This window comes from Chrysochloris asiatica, unplaced genomic scaffold, assembly GCF_000296735.1.
Source record: "Chrysochloris asiatica unplaced genomic scaffold, ChrAsi1.0 scaffold00056, whole genome shotgun sequence".
Lineage (NCBI taxonomy): Eukaryota > Metazoa > Chordata > Mammalia > Afrosoricida > Chrysochloridae > Chrysochloris > Chrysochloris asiatica.
The window spans coordinates 17,244,867-17,259,531 of NW_006408574.1; positions in this window are offsets into that span (position 1 = coordinate 17,244,867).

Below are 14,665 nucleotides of genomic sequence, written 5' to 3' on the forward strand. Positions count from 1 at the left end.
ATGGCACCTAACAACAACAACAAGACTTGATTGTGGATATGATCTGAGAAGGATTCCAATTCTCTACTGTTCTTACTTACATGAGACTATAGAAACATTTCCCAGTACAATTTATTTAAAAGTTTCCTTCTATTCTTGCATGGTTCCCTCTCAAACAACACCGAAGGCTCAATTCAGAGGCAGTACTTAGGGTACAAAGCTTTCTGTGGAATCTTCCCTTCCATCCTGAGCAATCTCTCAGTGGTACCAGCCCCTCCTGTGTGCTTCCTAGTGTATTGCTTTCTTCTCTCCATCAAAAGCCTGAATGTTGTTTCTCTCCCAGTGAAAAGAGTGTCTTTAAGAGCCAAGCAACTCTAACTTATCTATGTATTTCACATAACTAGAACAATTTTTAGAATGCGTGATACAACAATATAGACTATTCTGAAAATTCTTTTAGCTGCAATATCAAAATATCTTTTAGTTTTTTTACAGAAAAAATATATTTCACATTAATAAATATGCACATTTTTACATTTTATATTGCAAAGGGTTTCAAAATTTTTTGGAAAGAAAATAGAATTAGAAGGTAATCAATTTTTCCATGAACTTTTTGAAGCCCCCTCGTATTTAGGGAAATAATAAATTAATCAGAATAACTAGCATGCTTTCTCTGAAATAGTATTATCTCCTCTGAAGTCAAAGCTATATTCTATGTAAGTGCTTCCCAAAGTACAGTCCCAGTCATATATTTTTTCTTTTTAGAAAAAATCGGAAGCATTGATGGTCTGATTGTATTGTGATGGACTGTATTGTGCAGATCTGTTCTTACGTCTCCACTTGATATCCAAGAGTTGATCTCTAAAGTTGACTCATACTAAGCCCATGAAGGATTTGTGTGACAATCACTCATCTATATGCAACTCTGGAAGTGCACACTGTTATCACTTATTGTTGCTGTTAAGTTGGTTAAGTAGTTATTTGCTTTCCAGAAATCTTTGTCTCTTCTATTAACCCAGAAAGTCTAATCTCTGAATTTTTGTTATAAACATTTGATATTAATATTTAACTTTCTATTGTCTTGATGTAATGATATATGCATGTGGTTCAGAATTTCCGCCATCACAACTGAAATTAAAGCAATTATTTCTGATAAATTATTAGAACCAATTGGCAAAATGAGAACAAAGAATAAGCCTTTGCTCTCATTTGCAAAAGGCTCAGAGCCAAAACTGTGGCCAGTTTTAACAACCACAGCAATTTGGTACTTAAGTGCCATCAGTTGGTTTTGACTCATAGGGACCCTGTATAGGATTTCCAAGAACTGGCTGGTGAATTGCAACCTCTGACCTCATGGTTCAAACAGACCTTGGAGTCCAGTGCATTATTCTCAGTGCCACACCACAACTACAACTACAACAATAACTATGACAATTATACCTTCTTTCTCTCCCTTTTTAAAATCCCAGTTTTCTAACTATTCATTATTACTGTAGTAACTCATGTTCACACATGCTCTTTGATCTAAGCTACCAAACATATGTATGTGTTTGTCTGTAAGTATACACAGCCCTTTACTTCCTTTCAGTACATGCAAATGTATTCCATGACATATTATGAAAATGTTCTTGGCTCTACAGTCATTATAACATTCTCTCTATAGTCTGCTTTCTTAATTTTCTAAATCTGTCAGGTTCAATCATACAGATTTCTTTATTCAACTTGACAAAACTATAAAATCACCTTATATTTTATCAGGTGACAATTATTGTGTAAGTATTTTACACTATTTTTTAGTGTTTTATTATAAATGAATTAAAATTATGTCAATAAATACTGAGCCTAAGCAGATTATAAATGGGATACAATTTTTTTTTTTTAACATAGTAGACTATCTGACTGATAGTGTAACATCACTATTATTCATTTGATAACCCTGCTGTTTTGTTTTGAATAAGTATTTTCTGCATTCTCCTGGTGTGGCGCTATGGGTTAATGCGTGGGACTGCAAGGTCAGCCGTACAAGCTCACCAGTTGCTCCTCGGAAACCCTATACAACGTCACTATGGGCCAGAACCAACTCAGTGACATTGAAAAACAGCAACACAATTGAAGGAGTCCTGGTGTAGTGCTACAGGATAATGCACTGGACCATAAAGTCAGTTTGAGTCTCAGGGTTAGCAGTTAAAAACCCCAAAAGCCACTCCTTGGAAACCCTGTACAGAGTGACTGTGAGTCATGACCGACTCGACAGCACATAACAACACAACAACACCCACAGCTGGAGGAAGAAGTCCAAAGTGTACTGAAGGCACTGGGAAAGAACAAGGATCTGGGAGTTGATGGAATACAAATAGAAATATTTTAACAAACTGAGGCAGCACTGGAGGCACTCACTCATCTATGCCAAGAAATTTGGAAGAAAGCTACTTGGCCAACTGATTGGAAAAGATCAGTATTTATGTCCATTCAATAGAGAGATGCTGTAATGGGACGCAGAAATCATCAGACACTATCATTAATACCACACGTAAGTAAAATTTTCCTAAAGAGAATTCCAAAATGGCTGCAGTAGTACATTGGCAGGGAGCAGCCAGAAGTTCAGGTCGGATTCCAACAGGGATGTGCAATGAGGATTATCATCGCTGACATAAAATGGAACTTGGCTGAAAACACAGAATACCAGAAAGGTGTTTACTTGTGCTTTATTGGCTATGGACAGGCTTTTAGTTCTTTGGATCATGACAAACTACGGACAACATTACAGAGAATGAGTATTCTGGAATACTTCAGGACATTTAAAATTAAGAAAGGTGTGCACCACGGTTGTATCCCTTCACAGTATTTATTAAATCTGTATGCTGAGCAAATAATCCCAGAAGCTGGATTATATGTAGAAGAACATGGTGTTAGGATTGAAGGAAGACTCATTAACAACCTGTGATATGCAGATGATGCAACCTTGCTTGTTAAAAGCAAAAATGACTTAAAATACTTACTGATGAGGATCAAAGACCACAACCTTTGGTACGGGTTGCACTTCAATGTAAAGAAGACAAAAATTCTCACAATTGGACCAATAAATAACATCGTGATAAATGGAGAATAGATTCAGGTTGTCAAACACTTCATTCTGCTAGGATCACACATCAACACTCATGAGAGCAGCAATCATGAAATCAAATGACGTATCACATTAGGCAAATCTGCTGCAAGAGACCTCTTTAAAGTGTTCAAAGAGCAGAGATGCCAGTTTATGGATTAAGGTGAGCCTGACCCAAGCCATGGTGTTTTAAATAGCCTCATATGCATAAATGTGAAAGTTGGACAATGACTAAGAAAAACTAGAAAAATTGTTGCATTTGAGTTATGGTGTTAGAGGAAAATACTAAAAGTACTATGGACTGCCTGAAGAAGAAGAAGAAGAACAAATCTGTGTTGGAAGATTTACAGCCAGAATGCTCCTAAGAAGCCAGGATGGCCAGACTTCCTCTTGCATACCTAGGACATATTATCAGAAGGAACTATACTTGGAGAAGGACATCATTCTTGGTAAAGTGGAGGGTCAGATAAAAAGTGAAAGACCCCCAACAAGATGGACTGGCACAGTGGCAGCAGCAATGGACTCAAGCTTACCAATTGTAAACATGGCATAAGACTGAGCAGTATTTCTTTCTGTCGTGCGTCAGGTCACTGTGTGTCAGAACCGATTCTGCGGCACCTAACAACACTGTTATCTTGGTATTTAACTGTGTTGTACCAGTATTGCTTGTTCACTTGCTTGCATTTCCTACATAATCCCAACTTAAGTGTTTTAAAACTTTAAAGTAAGTGTTTTAAAAATAGAGGAGATAATCTTGTAATAGCAATTCCACTAATATTGTTGAATGTATTAAGAAGAAATAAAGATTTCTGAAATAATACTCTTTCTCCCCTAAGAACTTCTATATAGGTCTTTCTTTGCAGATCTCCTATGATATTTTGTAATCAACCTAGCACTGTAGATTTTTTTGTATATAGTTTATGTCATCCTTTAGACATTCTGACAGAAAGCAAATGGATCTTCTTTAAAACCCTTGACATTAACTTATATAGTACTCAATAAGTGTGTTTTGAAAAAAAAAATGTATTTTTAAAATGTCTAAGGAATTTCACTGTGTGTCAATGAACTACATATTTATTTTTTTTATGTCACATAAAACAACAGAGGTATGTAATAGATGGGCCATTTAGTTACTTCATTCATTTATCAAACTGTTTTGTTTTGTTTTAGTAGTTACCCAGGATCCAGCAGTGTTTCATTCTGCTGTGCTATTCGTTAGTACCCACTCGATGGCACCTAACAACAACAACAACTATGTATGTGTTACTCGATAGGAAAAGTACTAGACTTCTCCTGGCAGTTCAGACTCACCAGCCACTCCTTGGATAACCTATCATTTGGAACCAACTTGATAGCACTTAACTATAACAACAATAGATGATAGATTATTCTGTGAGCTGGAAAGATAATAATGATGAAAATATAGAATATCTTTCCTTAAGATTATAGAAAAGATAGAGAAAATAACATAAAAAATATGTGGCAGTTTCAAAAAAATTCTTAGAAAAAAATGGAGAGAAAAGATGATAGCACCTTTCTATGAACTTTTTGAAGCCCCATCGTATAATAACAAACACAAAAAGAACATGTTAGTGGACTTGTCAAAAATAGTTGGGTAGATTTTATAAGAAATGTCATTTCAGCTGTTTGGATCATGTTCAGAACATAGAGTTCTAAAGGCAGAAAATTGGAGAAACATACTTTAAAAGGCAGAAATAATACACTATGTGTAAAAGAAAAAGTAGAAAATTAGAAAGATGTGGAATGTCCAAACTGAACTTTCTAAATGGATCATACTAAAATCAACTCGTCTTCAGTTTATAAAAAAAACCTATGTGCAGGTTAAAATGATCAATAAATCTATAAAATAAGCCAGCATCACCTTAGCTGTCTCCAAACGGTAAGAAGAAAATTCTTACATTACACTATAGTACTTCTTAATGGATAAAGTGCTAAGTCAAGCAATACTCTTGGACTTCAAAAGTTAACACAAAGCTGATGGAATAATGCACGGCTTCTCTCACTGATCTTTCCCCTTTGCAACTGGACATTCTGTCATGTGTTTTCCATATTCTCCTCTTGTGATAAACTAGAATTTCTAGGAATACCTTTTATGTATTACTGTTCAACAACAACAAAAAAATACTCAAACAGTCTCAATCTATCAGGGCCTCCAAGTGATATTTTTGCTGTTGTTAGGTGCCATCAAGTCAGTCCCAACTCATAGCAGCTCAACAATGCACAACAGAACGAAACTCTGCACAGTCCTGTACCAAGCTATCTCACAGCCATCGCCACTGCCACTGTACCATACCATCTCATCGGAAGTCTTCCTGTTTTGCCCTGACCCTCCACTTTACCAAACATGATATCCTTCTCCATGGACTGGTTCCTTCTGACAATATGGATGAAATATGAGAGACAAAGATTGGTCATCCTGGCTTCCAAGGAGCATTCTGACTGTACTTCTTCCAACATAGATTGGCTTGTTTTTTTGGCAGTCCATGGTACTTTTAATATTCACACTCAAAACCGTAACTCAAAGGCATCAATTCTTCTATGGTCTTCCTTATTCACTGTCTGAACAGTATTACCAGGTGGTTAATTCAAGAAAGTCGCGTAAAGGTCACAATGACTATGGTAAACTTAAATTATTAAATTGAGATTAGAATACTTCAACAGGGCACTCCTCTCTCTCTCTCTCTCTTAATCTTATAATAAGGCAAGTAGATACTACATAAAGATGTTGAAGAGGCAGATATTGATAAACAGAAATGGATTTAAGGAGAAGGATGAAATCATCTTTATCTAAGATTAGAAGTGTGAAGATGAATTTAGAACAAGGGTTTGAAGAAATACACACACACACACACACACACACACACAAATACAAGAACTCAGTCTCCTCCATCCCCTAAGAATATGCAGGAGGATCTAGCAGAAGGTTCTCTTACCAGGTACTACTGCAGTTTCTCTGCCTTGTCATTTTCTGACTAATCTACACAATAGCATTTTGTTCATATTTATGGTATTGTAAATAGCAAAGCGCTTTTTTACTATTTTAAAAGTACTTATGATATTGTTCAAGTATGTGATATTAAAAAATACCCTGAAGTTTTCAAATCAGATTTTTCATATATTAAGACAACATCATGTCATATGTGGCTATCAGAAATATAAAAATTAAATTTAGAATATTTACTGCCTGGAGACTTTGGCACTGTTCATTAAGAACCATTATCACAGATTCCTTATCTTTACTTTATGTTTATCTTCAGTACAATATTTTTAAGTCATCTGGGTATGCATATTTCCTATGATAATCAGGGAGAAGCATACATTCATTTTCCATGCAGTCATAAGCAATCATGAATACTTTGCTAATTTCCAATAGCTTCCATTATATAGTAGAAAAATCAGCCTTTTGGAAGGAGACAGTTCTAGACTTAAACCCAATCTGGCCACTTCCTGTCCAAGTGACCTTCGAAAGTTAAGGTATTCAGGAAGTCCCAACCACGTCATCTATAACGTGGTCATCAAAACTGCAATGTTACTGTCAAACTGTGTATGTAAACATTCAAACCCACATATAAAAGACTTTCAATTACTGGGTGTTCCCCCAGTCCCAGACCCTATATGAGAGGGTGACAGGAAACTTTATACTTGACATTTCTAAAGACATCTGGACAATTTTTACGAAATGAAACCCACCATTGTTTCTCAGTATGTGTGCTCCAAGAACTCATGTACAGTAAAGTAAAATATTTTCAAAAAATCATTAACTCTTCCAGACTCAAGGGTCCTATAGAGAACTGCAGTGCAGTGAGTGTTTTAAAGCTGTGAAACAGTTAAAATGACTGTCACACCAGCAAGTCTAAGTTATTGTACTATTGTAGGTCCACAAGGGCTCAGGATTTATGGGTCTTTCTCTAATAGTATTGTTCCTAGAGGATGAGAAGAGTTGTTTAAAACACCAAGTACAGTATAGCGAAATACGTCACTGACAGTCCATTGTTTTCTGGACAAATTGCCTCAATACCACACGGTGAAGAAAGTGGTTTAACCAACGCTTTAAACTCACTATTGTGAGGTTTATGAGGAGAAAGCATGATGTTTGTAAGTTCAAACAATGACACAGGAACCTAATCACAAGCCAAACAACCAAGTATCGAAAGTATAAAGCTGCAAGCACTTGCCCGAGGATGAGGTGCTAATTTTATGAATCAAAATATATATATGGAGCAGTTGGCCCTAACGCTGGATAACTCAGAGTAAGAAGTAAAACTGAAACCATAGTTCCATTAACCATCATTCTGTGTACCAAAGAATCAAACAAATATATTGAATCGTGACATAAATATGCTAACAAGCTTACTCTGAATGACAGTATTCTTACTGGACACCTGGAATCTCCCAGAACTAGAGGGAACTGCTGTCCATCCACACAGAATTCTCCTCATTGTCACAGTGAATCTATTTGTGGATGCCTTTGTTTTCAAGGGCTTATGTTGGATACCTACAGACTGGATCCGCTACAAATGAGGGAATTCATAGAACGACTGTTTGTTTCTTGTAAGAAAAGGATCACTGCCTTGTCAACTGAGACAAAGAGGATCTGAGCAACATCTAAGTGAATTATCAGATACCTGACTTGCAATTCGATAAGCAGCCCCCAGTGCATCATGCCTACTAGTCATAAAACAAGGGAACAAATTCCAAATCCTAGAAATGAAAATATGTTAATTTATTCCCCCAAATAATATCTTACTTTATACCTATACATTTCCATATCTATTCCAATATTTAAAAAATCACAAAAATGTTGACTTGTTTAATTTAAAAGCAACAAATATGTCCCAGTCTAAATGGAAGTTTCTCTATCTCAAAATCTTTAATTCCACAAATTTACACAATCCAGTAATTTTATGTATTACACTGTACATATTTCACATCATTTTTTGCTGGAAATAAATAAGAAATTTCAGGAATTCAAATAATAGGAAAATGAAGTAAGGCAGATATAAAAAAAAGGAAATTATTTTCAGTGAAGCCTTGGGAAAGTTGAGAAGGATAAATAATAAGAATACAACCAAGATACTTTGTCAAGAAGCAAAGATGTCAGGTTGAGGGCTAAGGTATATTTGATTTAAGCCATGGTATTTTCAGTAGTCTCATATTCATGTGAATGTTGGACAATAAATAATGAAAACCATAGAAAAATTGTTCATTTATGTTATGGTGTTCAAGAACAGTATTCAAAGTACCATGGACTGACAGAAGGAAAAACAAATCAATGTTGGAAGAAGTACAATCAGAAGTCTTAGAAACTGTTTGGCAAAACTTCATCTCTCATACTTCAGAAATGTTATCAGGAGGAACCAGTCCCTGCAGAAAAACATAATGTTTGGTAAAGTGGAGGATTCGTGAAAAAGAAGACCCCCACTGGGAAGGATTCACACTGTGACAGCAACCTTGGGCTCAACTGTAACAGCTGTGAACTGGGCAGCATTGAATTGTGTTATGCAGAAGGTCGCTGTGAGTAGGAACTGACTCCATGGTGCCTAACAACAACAAGAAGACATTTTAGCAAAGTGGAGCTTGATGGGCAGGGGTTGCTCTTCAGAAGTATCCATAGGGCTAAAGTCTACACTCTGAGATGTTTCATCAGAATTAAAACTGATATTTGGGTAATATTTGGATAATCAGTGTATTTGTTACAGGTGTTTTACTTGTAAGGAGGAAATACACAATCTGCAAAACATCTGTAACAAAGACATGGATTTTACAAATATCCCACTGATGTTAGTCGGTATGATGATAAGGCAGGTAGGCAAACCAACCAGGCAGGCAGGCAGATGTACAGACAGAAAGACAGATAGATATGTTTATTAAGTATGCTGCATTATTTCCCTCTTTAATAATTATATAGTGAATTTAGAATGACTTCAATATATCCATGCTATATCTCTGCCATCCATGCCCATTTTTAAAAAGCTAATAATTTTGTGCTTAGTATTATTATTTACAGGGTTTTCTACTTAGCTTTCCAAAAAAAGTAGGAACAGGACGGCTCAATTTCAAAATGCTAACTGATTCTTGGCAAATGAAGTAACAGGGTATGTTGAAATTACTGCTGGACTCTGGGGCAGAAGGTCAGGTTCCAATCCTAAATCTATGACTTTGAGCAATCCACCTATCATCTCTGCCTTCAGCTATTTATGAAAATGAGGGTGCAATTAGAGAAAGAGGGCAGATTCTATTAGCTCTAACATCTGGCTAGGCTATGAAAAAGTTGTGATTCCAGTATTTCTATGAGTTGACATTCTTTATGCTCTTTGTACAGCTTTAAAAATACAACACAGAAGATCAATATCAAAGTTGATTAAATGAATCATTTAGTGATCTGCTTAAGAAAGAATGTTTTTGTATTGTCCTGTCAAAATTATTTACCTGTAGGTACAGTTCAAATATTTATATTTCAGATGTTCACTTCAGTTTCAAATAAGTCTTTGTTTAAATAAACCTTTTTTCAACTGATCATCTATAAATAGAGAGTAAAAGAGATTTTTCTAGGTTTTGTTGAGAATAAATCTCATAGTAAGTAACTTTAGAACTGACACTGTGGTCTAGAAAATCAACAAAGCAAAAGATCAACAGGAAAGGTATACAATCTATTTTTTTTTTTTTAATACAGGAACCATTTTATAGGTTTTCATGCTACTCGACAACATGAGCAACATCTGTATGATTATTTTAATCATTAGTGATATTCATTTGGAAAAATAAAAGTGTTCTCCCCTATTGTTTGGCATTTTGGGAATCACCAAAAATAGCTGAGTACTCTTAAATATTAATCATCATTGTTATGAAGAATTTCCTTCTGATGAATACCAGTGTTCCAGCACTAATTGTAATTAGACATGCTCTTTAAAGACTATGAAACGGGAAAAATTAGGAGTATTTGTCTCCTAATAACATGAAAATTGCCAAGAAGCACTAAAAAAGTTCCCTTCTCAGAGTCAAATAGAAATTAAAAAAAAAAAAAAAAGATGTGCTCTACCTAGTCACTGCAATTTATGAGAAAACAAACGATGGTCTAAAGGAGAAAAGCAGCTGTAAAACTCTAGTGTCTTTGTTTATGATGAAGAAATTAACTACGCACATTCCCCTTGGTAATTAAGCAAAAAAACAACCTTTTTCCAATCACTCTTATAAAGCATGATTTTATTACAGATGCAGGATGAGTAACATGCTTGACTGTCAATCCATGTCTGCTCTATCTGTCTGCCAACAAAAAAATGTGGCCACTTACGGTGATTACAAACCCCATCAAGTGTAATCTGTATGTCACTTCTTCATAAGGGACAGATGGCAACTTGATGGCATTTTCTTTTTTAGTTCCAGTCTTTCCCTCTGTCTCTTCCTCTTCCCTTCCCTCCTTTTTCTATTCTTCTCCCCTCCACTCTTTGTCTCCCTAGGGGTTCAGTTGTCATTGTTACATTACTCAGGAGATGGATCCATTTTCTCTCTGCTAACTCCTCTTCCTGGGAAGATGGAGAATCTCCTCATTGATTTTGACAAGGGAATTATTTTCTTAAGAGTAGAACAGACTTCTGACCTTTCAAATGATCAGATTAGGATGGTTATTTTCACATTATTAAGTAATCAAGGAACAAATGCATTAGGAAACAGTTTGGTTCACAGGCTTGCCTATTGGCTTCTAATATATTTATTTTTTTTGCACTGACAGTTAACCCAGATTCCATTTCTTCCTTTGCCTGTGAACCACAAGGGAAGCTACAATGCATTTTACCATTGCATTTTGCCCAAAGGCTATCAGGAAAATTTAATTTTCTTACAGCATTGATTTTTCCATTAAAAGTTGTAACAGTCTAATGATATCTCATAAGAATTTTTAGTATTGAGGAAAAGGAATGTGAATGACTTTCAATAGAAACTGCTTAGAACTGTACTGTGAATGTAATACAAATCTGTTATCTGTCTTTCAGATGGCCAATTGCTTAAAAATATAGTTCATTCAATTTACCAGATACTTACATGATGCTTTGAATCCATGCATTATAGAGTCTTATATGTAATCACCTCTTTAAACTTGGATCTCAATATTTAAAATCAAACTATTGGGTGTTTTGTAGCAAGTAATTCAATACCAAGACATAGAGCTGGCTGATATTGTTAAAAATTAATGTGCCACACTGAAATAATGTGACGGAAAGACATGAGGTATAAGTCTCTTGTCTCATCATCTTTAATACACTTAGTAAAGGTTGACATCTTATACTAATTACTTCAAATACATCAAGTTGTCATGTTTTCATTTCAAGTTTGGACAAAGCATGCATCAGTGGCAGCAACACAGCCTATTCCCCTTCAAAGAGTAAATGATGATTCTTTTCCTTTATGGTTATCTTATCGTTGAGACACCAGCAAAACTTAAAATAACCATTTTGAGAAAACATATAAAAAAATAGAACCAGTGTCAGTGAAATCAACAGAGGCTTCAAAGTGCCATATGTTCAATAGCTCCAAGGGAATATTTTAATTATTATTTCACATTGTCATAAACACCACAGGTGATTATAAATATAACACGGAGATTTGTGAACAAAAACTAACCAAGTTAAATACATCATTGTTCACAAGGGTCGATGCCACCAAATGGAAAAATATCCTAATTGCTCTCACTCACCCAGATCTTTTATATATTCATTGTAGGCATGTCTCTGATACTCATTTTCATGCAATTTGATTTCCACTTTTTTGTTAACATTTAAAGGGCTTGAAATAGAAATGGCGAACATCTGTTTCAAAGAAATAAATTGTTCTTTAAAATGTCATCAAAATAATTTAGAAACTCAATCCTTTTCCTATTATAAAATGCTAAATCTTAATTTTTTCAACCACTGAGCACCTTTGGCAAATAATTCTTATTGATAGAAGGGGGTGGGGGGGAATAAAGAAAATCACATGTCTTAGTTCCTTAAGGAGGACATTCATTTCTGAGTAAGTTCATAGAAATGCCCGTATCAAACAAAGGAGTCTTCCAAATGTTTAGTTTTACAAAGGAGTGTGTTTTTTTTCTTGGTGTGGAAATTGGTGTGGTGAATCAAACTCAACATCACCTCTGGGCCAATTCCTACCAGGGGTAGCTAGAAATGCCTCCACTCTCCACTCTTACCATTTCTGACACCAGTCACCCCCACAGCACTCTCTGCTTCTCGATGTTGTTGTTGTGAAGTGCCTTCAAGTAGGCTCCAACCCACAACAATCCTATATAGGGCTTCCAAGGAGTGGCTAGTGAGCTTGAACCACCAACCTTGTGTTTCAAATGACTTTGCAGTCCAGTGCATTAACTCACAGCGCTACATCAGGATAATTCAATGCACTAGCCACACACACCACTCTGATAATACTTATTATGGGGTTTATTAAGTGAAGGGAAGTAAAAAAAAATTACAATTCAGAATCAGAAATTCTCAGGATTTCTTTTAGTTAGGCATGTCTTTCTCTGTTCCTTGGCTTCTCACCCAAGAGCCCCTTGGCCTCTGCCCTGCTTGAGCAATGTTACAAAGGTTCTTTAGTACTTTTGATAAATTCCCAATGTGCAGTCCACTCTTCCATAAGCCTCAGACCAAAGACACTCAGTTCTAGCTGGAGGTACTTTACGAGTGAGGCTCCTGCCCAAAGACCCTCAGGTTTACAAGAAGCCCACTGCTCTGTGTCATGCTCTGGCATGGTTCTGCTACTGCTGGTCTGATGCGACTTTTCTGTCACTCCTTTGGTGTCATAACTTCTATGTCTCTGGATCTAGGAGATTCAATGAGCAATGATCTCAGGGTCCAAAGAATGCACTACATTCCTGGCTCTTCTTTCGTATTGGTAGGGAGACCCCTTTCCTGCTGCTGAGATGGTTCATTTAAACCCCAGTAGGATAGCAAAATTGAGCAAGCCCCTTATTAGATTTCCAAGTTTTCACAATTACAATTGACCCTGTTAAGAAACATGCACAGCTGAACCTTATAATCCTATAAGGCGCTCTGGTAGCATAGTGGTTATGAGTCAGACTGCTAACTTCAAGGTCAGTAGTTCGAAACTGCCAGCTGTTCTGTGGAAGAAAGATGAGGCTTTCTGCTCCCGTAAAGATTTACAGCCTCAGAAACCCTATGCAGGGTCGCTATGAGTCAGAACACAGCCACCACCACCAACAGCTACAAAAGGAAAAAACATACCCAATCCACATGGCCCCATCCAGTCATTTGTTGGGAGATGCAAAGTTAGAGGAAACATATCAAGGAAATCACTGAAACTGTCAGTGTAACCAAACTTTTAATTACCAAGTATTATGCCCTCTCTGATGAAAGGAGTGTGGGGTAAGACTCTGGCAGTTCAATAGTAAATACTTGCTATTATGACTTATTGTGACTGTTGCAAATGTAAAGGTAGACATTCTGTAACCAAAGGAGGGGAGTGGAGGACTTCCAACGCTTCCCGGACCAGGCAGCTCAGGTAGGGCTCCAGGGAAAAAGGACGGAATCGCACATAGGAAACCTCTGTCTAGCAGACAGACAGCCTTTGAGCAAACATAAGATCTTATATTTCAACATTCTGAACTCGCTTTTTTGAAAGACCAAATTGATGAGGAATTACAGGCATTTTGAGCTTTTGCCTGCCTGCACGGGGCTTCTGCTCCCTGCACCCACGCCGGCAAGTGCCTCGGCGCCCTGCAGACCTTGGAGTGTAGGGCTAGAGCACCCCCATTTAGAAGGCTGCATATCCAGAGAAAAGGAAGCATAAACTGGCAAAGCCGAACAAATAGAGAGGGACATCGGCACGGATATCAGGAAATTCGGGGTACACACGGTACAGAGAGACTGAGAGAGGTATTTTTTACATCACCAGATACACGTCCACTGAGGCCAAGGCCTGCCCCGAGGTCCAACCCGCCCACAGACTGGCCACAAAGGCCCAGGCCCAATCAAGGCCCAAATAGCCTACCCGCCACGAGGCCCAGGCGACCCACAGCCCGGTCGCCACCGAGGTCCAGGGCCCTCAAGGCCCAACCCGCCGCATAGCCCGGTTGCCGAGGGCCAGTGCCCCTGAGACCCAAGCCGCCCTCAGCTGGTCCCTGAGGCACAGGCCCGTGGATGCCCAATCCGCCCAAGCCGCCCGCTGAGGCCCAAGCCACCTGATGCCCAGCTGCTGACACCCAGGCCCCAAGAGGCCCAAACTGCCCGACCGAGGCCCAACCCTCCTGCAGCCCAGTTGCTGATGCCCAGGCCCCAAGAGGTCCAAACCACCCGCTCTAGGCTCAACCCACCCGCCAGAGGCCCAAACGGCCTGCCACGCAGACCCAGGCCCAACTGAGGCCCAAAAAAGTTACTCTGAGTTAAGCAATAAGAAGAGGGAAAAGGGAAGAACACATCCTGATCACATCTTCCTGGAGGTAATCAGAAAACACAAAAATTACCAAAATACATAATTAATTATTAGGGTCACAGATAAACATTAAACATGTCCAAGAAGCAAAAGCAGATGACCATATCGGCACATGTCCAGAAAAAA